The 6,357-nt window shown below is 40.8% G+C and overlaps 1 protein-coding gene across 5 annotated transcripts in view; it reads left to right on the top strand.

Moving 5' to 3' along the window:
- The first annotated feature begins 4,056 nt into the window (after window positions 1–4,056).
- LOC106821269 (transcription factor RFX4-like) overlaps window positions 4,057–6,357 on the top strand; it is a 14,003-nt gene continuing 11,702 nt past the window's right edge. For 2 of the 5 annotated variants that reach the window (XM_014826006.1, XM_014826007.1), the window contains exon 1: window positions 4,057–4,527. The gene's annotated coding sequence lies outside the window, so the exon portion shown is untranslated. The remainder of the gene's footprint in view (window positions 4,528–6,357) is intronic. The other 3 variants (XM_014826009.1, XM_014826010.1, XM_014826008.1) reach the window with 3 other exon arrangements.

Here is a 6,357-nt window from a genome sequence, read left to right as displayed (position 1 = left end):
GTCACAGTCTCTCGTAGGTAATTTACTTGCGTGTACATCGGTCACGAGCTGCCACGTTAAAAGGCTATTTTGACACGGTCCGCATGGACTAGCGTCAATAATGGATTGATGTTAAATGTCTGACAATGCTAAAGCGACGGCATATGGCCAAGCCACAGGGTTGAATACTCACAATTGATCATGGCCACCACGCGACTCGCATCGTAACAAGAAACATGGGCTTGACGGAGATACCTATGTGACTATCCTCCGGTTCTAATGAGCTTGGCGGCGCTTAGAACTTGGTAGCACCGAATACCAGAAGCATTTACATGGACGGATGCTACTACACACACACACACACACACACACACACACACACACACACACACACACACACACATGCGTCCGTTGCGCGGTCTTTAAACCAGGGCACCTAATACGTGCTGTCGACAATGTAACCCGACTTGTAAGGCTACGTGTTGCGCGTCACCATGTACATTCATTAACGAGTAGTTGAAAATTGTATTGATAATAAAGATATAAAAGCCTTTAAAACGAAAATCAGGGTTAACATGGCAAATCATTACAAACCGTATAGAGATTTCATAATTTCTATAAATACACGACCTAACAACAACTGGCATGATATAGGAAATTGCTAACTCGATCTGCTTAGTGGCGTGTCGGACATCCACGTGCATATACATATTATTATATAACATTACATATATTATACAATACACTTAACGAATATCATTTATGACCAGAACGATGCCACGTGATATGCGTGAACTAGGCAACATTAATTTCAAGATCATTAATGAACTTGAGAAAATTAAACGCAATCAATTTTTAATAAACTGTGGGGAGACGAATTGCACGTGATATATTCGCTTGGAGCTTTACGCTTTACGTGTAGACATCACACATGCAAGAAGACAGCGAGCCGGAATTTTCTGTATATAATGGTCCTTTAGAAGAGTAACACACAACATTATTGCACATATCTATAGAGTGACTATGATGATATTCTTTGCATTGTTCAACGGTGCTGATATGAAGCGGAGACTCTCTATCATATATGTTGCAATATATATGATGTGCATCCTGAAATGGCTCACTCTAAAAGCGAAACGACTGACTTGATTACCGATGATGTATGTAAACATAAAAAATGCTCGCATTCCAGTTTCAGAAAGGTTTCGACGAGTAGGTGAATTATTACCGCTTAAGTATGCATTAAGCGCCGGAATTAAACAGTTACCGTTAATTACCGTAAATTGCCGCTCTTTCTACCTTTGGAAAGCCTCGAGAAACCACGCCTTATTAATCCGAGATGGGAGCTGGCTGAAAAGTTCGAGGGCGTTCGCATTATACACGGGCAGTGCCCACGGCAAACGAACCCCCTAGCTTTAATCACGTCGTATACCACCGCGTAACCGGTTGTTACACAAATTCACCGTCACGTGCCAATACTGTACCGATTACGCTTATTTAATATTTACGCTTTACCGAAATAACGAGCAAAATTAGAACATCCGAATCTGTGCCAAATTTAATTGCTAAGTTTTCCGACTGAAATAAAACATTCTGACTGAATGCCGAGCGTGACGTGATATGTGTGTCTACGTGCGAGTATGACGTTGTATCATATGCGGCAGGATACATAGAAAGATAGAAACGCAAACTGTCCTATCTAGAACTACAGAAATGCATTCGTCTATCAATGTTTCTGGGGTCGTGGATGAGAGAAAGCCTAGTCATGTCGGCGCTAAAATAACCCGGAACGCTGTGCTAGTGAGCAGAGAGCCGTTTCACGGCAGCAACTGGTACTTCACGTATGCATCTGATCATGTGCCGAACGCTCACCAGGAATTACGCACTGTCAACGTATGTTCTGAACGTGCGCTCATAGTTTTCCGTTTTAAAAACCAAATTTCAGCTGTATTTCAGACGCATCGTTATCACGTTTTATTGCGATCTTGTGCGTGATGCGTATTTTTGCTTTTACCTAGTGCTGTCTGCATGCCCAGCCTCTTTGTCTGTGATTTTATCCGTGTACTATTTTCATATGTGAGTGTACACGACATTTCGCAGTAATGTTTTCAAAGTTGCGTGCGTTTGATCTATATCTGTAATTATTGTATGTAATAACTATCGAGAACATTGGCATCGTATATATATATATATATATATATATATATATAAATATATATATTATATATATATATATATATATCGCTGGACCTCGTTCATACATATTTCAGTGCGCATCGTCATTGGCAAAAAATGACAACACGTTATGCCAGACAGCAGCAAGGGACATTCCAGAGAAACGAACGAGTGCAGAAAACTGCCTGAAAGACAGCGATGACGTTAACATGAATGACGTTATCTGGCCAGAAGAGCCCGTGGCACGTTCCACCAGTAAAAACAACCATGTTCAAAGACAATGCAGCAAAATCTGTACAGAAGCCACCGTAACTTCTTATAAACTGTGGGGTAGATTAAAGATGAAGATCTTTATTTCTCTATTTGTTCTATTTCTGCTGTGCATAACTGTATTTGTATTTCTCACGCATTTCCTTAAGGAACGATTCCGATAAAGAATAAAATAAAATTGTAATAGTGTCAATGTTTTAGTATTCACTTAAACGGCAACATTTTTTTAACTCTACATATATGGCACTCTAAATTATCATTATTATGGAAATTCGTTGGTTCAGAATGCATAAAGTAATGCGAAAAACGTGGGTCAATGAACGCTAATAATTACTTGTAATTTGCATGCAACTGTTAAATTTAGCTTGAGATGAAGAGGAAATAGAATGTGTCTAATATGTTAATTGCTGGCAGCAAATTATCGTAGATGTTTTGCTACTATATTTGCTTGCCTATCAGTCTAGTCATAGTTGATGTTTCCGGTATACGCAACAGGATAACCTAATTGCACCATTATTTATTACGTGGCTATAAGCATGCTATTGTGCATTCATAGCTGTGTTTCACTATAGTGGCCGTTGCATTGATAACAGTGTGATTTATATAGGATCCACTATCCATATGATTAGAACTTGAGTCTGTGACTGTGCGTATTAATATTATTATTATCATCATTACTGTTACTGATACTATTATTATTATTAGTAGTATTATTATTTAAGTATCGATAAAAACTTACACCCCGCATGTAAGAATTTACCAGGATGATAGACGTTTACAATATCAATATTATAATCTATTACTATAATGTTATAATGCGCTAAATATGACCTAGATGTGCGTACAGTCAGACAGTCGCAACTATTACTGTAACCGTGCGGTCTAGTTTACGAAACCAGGTGTGTCCAAAACCAAAGGCTGTGGCTCGCATTATCCTTCAGCGGGAGGGTTTAACTATGCAGAGGACTGCGTTATCTGTTCACAATATCGCGCGTAAGATGAGCATCTGCTCTCTGATGCAGAATACAAGTTGTATCGCACACACGTATACAGGTGCAAGAAGTGTTCGTCGTATTATTTCGATGATTATTTTGTAAACTATCAATATATGTTAATGACTGCCATCGTATCGAGGCGTTATGGAACGAGCGCCGCACGGAAGGGGCCCGTGATGTCTGTTTACGTTTCTCATCGGCGAACTATGATGCACACAGATTTTACACGAGGCGCTGATTCTAACAATCTAATAACTGCGTCGATCAATAGCTTAACACGTTTGTAATGAACACGAACATCCTGCACGAAATCCTAGCCTGCACGTTTAAACGCCATTTTCGACATCGCGCCCTGAAATAATCTTCTGGTATTCTCCATCGCGCTTACCTGGAGCGTGAGACTAACTTCTGACCCCGACACCCCTACGGAGTTCCAAATGAATAGGCCCTGCTCACCACGCACTCAATGAGTCAGTGTACACGCCTTTTCACAGTTGAGGTATAGGCAGCTGTTATTTACAAACAATCCGTTTAACCGCGACAATTGCGTGTAATCTGTGTGCTGTAAACAAAATTTGAGAGCACCTCGCGCGATTGTTTAGACGACTGAGTTATCGAGCGCGACCACAGCGCTATGCTGCTTAACGAATTGCCCGTCCAACTGTTCTGCGAGCCGAGAAACAAGGAACAGAAGGAGAGGGACGCGCACAATGGTTCACTAACATTCTTACGTCCGGCACCGGCTCTGCTTAGCAAAACGTGCCACATCACCTTCCCGGCATAATGCAGGAAATCAAACAGAGGCATTTGCATGAAAACCGGTCGGCGGCTCCATCGTCACCACTCGCGGGTCATATTGGCTTTGATATCGGGCGAATGGCAATCGTGATAAATGGCGTCTCGTAGGCCGCGGACAGCGTCCGAAACGTCAATCTGTAGATTTTCCCAAGAGCGGTTGTGCGAAATTGGACTCATCACGTGTGCACAGGTGCCAACCAATAGGGGAGGGGGAAACAGTCGGGCCGACGATAAATTTCGGTGCGATAGTCGTGGCTCAAGCCGTCTGTGATATCACTTCTATTTCCTTGCTTCGAGTTGCGACCTCTTGGTAAGTACACCGCTTTGCGTCACCATGCAGCAAAGTTCAAAAAGTAGCCATCAGACAAAACGATAATGTGGCTTGGATATTAAAAACGGCATTACATTCATTATTACGTGATGGTTTTGACACGGTTTATGACGCGTTATGGTTCATATATTACATATGCGTCATTGTATTATATCATAGATAGTCTATCATATCTATTGTATTATATCATGAAATTTGTTTTTGTTTCAACGTAGCATAGTTTGCAGTATTAATGAAAACATTATAATCGATTGCCTATGTAGGATTTTTTATTTGTTTAATATGCCCAAAGTTTATGTTAATGCATATAATACGTAGGTTTTATATTCACTTAACATTGTATTTATAATTTACAGCTCTAATTACATAGTCAAGACATTTTCTGAAACCTTGAAATAAATCATTACATTGCAGAATCAAATATTTTATGTGATTACATAGCGTCGATAAGTCGTTATGTGATTAGTGATTGATATCAGGATAACTTTGACTCTGTTTAGGTCCGAGACAGCAAATTAATTTCAATGACATTCTATTAAATCTCATACGATATTGAATGGAATCATTGATTGCAAACATCAATTGCATGCATCAACAGGATTTCCCATGTATTTAATTTCGTAAGCGCTGAGGTTAACTCAAATAATAGTGCTTAAATCTAATCATAATTAAAACAACTTGTGTGTGTGATGTAGGCGTATAAGATCACAACACCTAAGAAATATTCTAGGTAATGCAATTTAATAATGAATTATACTTAACCTTACATAACTAACGCCTACCTGATTTATTTATCCACCCATCCATCCATCCATCCATCCATCCATCCATCCATCCATCCATCCATTCATTCATCCATCCATCCATACATCCATTCATACATCCATCCATCCATCCATTCATTCATCCATCCATCCAACAATCCATCCATCGATGCATCCATCCATCCATCCATATATCCATCCATCCATCCATCCGTCCGTCCGTCCGTCCGTCCGTCTGTCCGACGGACGGACGGACGGACGGACGGACGGACGGACGGACGGACGGACGGACGGACCCGTCCGTCCGTCCGTTTGTCCGTCCGTCCGTCCGTCCGTTTGTCCGTCCGTCCGTCCGTCCGTCCGTTCGTCCATCCGTCCGTCCGTCCGTCCGTCCGTCCGTACGTCCGCCATTTCGCCTGCGATTCCGTCCGCCTGTCTACCTGTCTGTCTGTTGCTATGTTTCTCTGTCTGTCCGTCCGCCCGTCAGTCCGTGTGTGTGTTCGCAGCTGCATTTTTGCCATAGTCTCATTGAGCTAACGAATTGGGGAATTGCGTGTTTCGGTTTTAATTGCGTGGGAAAAGGTTTGCTCATTATACCAGCTGCTGCTGGACAACACGTTCTCCTCCGTACGCGGTTATGGGCAAAATTGTTAGATTTGTATAAGAAAAAAAACATTTCGATACCACGCAGAACCATGTAATTGTAAGAAACCATTTTTGGAAATATAAATTACCAGCTGCATAAAGAGGACATGTTGAAATAATGAAATAAATAAAATAAAGCAAGAAAATAAAATAAGTAAAAATACGCAGACACCCATGCAGATATAGATGTAGGCCTAATGTATGAATATGTGAAAATATATGAATATATATATATAGAAGGCGGCGTCAATATAATATATGTATATATATATATATATATATATAGAGAGAGAGAGAGAGAGAGAGAGAGAGAGAGAGAGAGAGAGAGAGAGAGAGAGAGAGAGAGAGAGAGAGAGAGAGAGAGAGAGAGAGAGAGAGAGAGAGAGAGAGAGAGAGTAGA

Source organism: Priapulus caudatus, unplaced genomic scaffold (genome assembly GCF_000485595.1).
Source record: "Priapulus caudatus unplaced genomic scaffold, Priapulus_caudatus-5.0.1 Scaffold66, whole genome shotgun sequence".
In the NCBI taxonomy this organism is placed as follows: Eukaryota; Metazoa; Priapulida; class Priapulimorpha; order Priapulimorphida; family Priapulidae; genus Priapulus; species Priapulus caudatus.
Note: the sequence above shows the minus strand (reverse complement) of the source record. Positions and strands in the feature narration are given on the sequence as shown.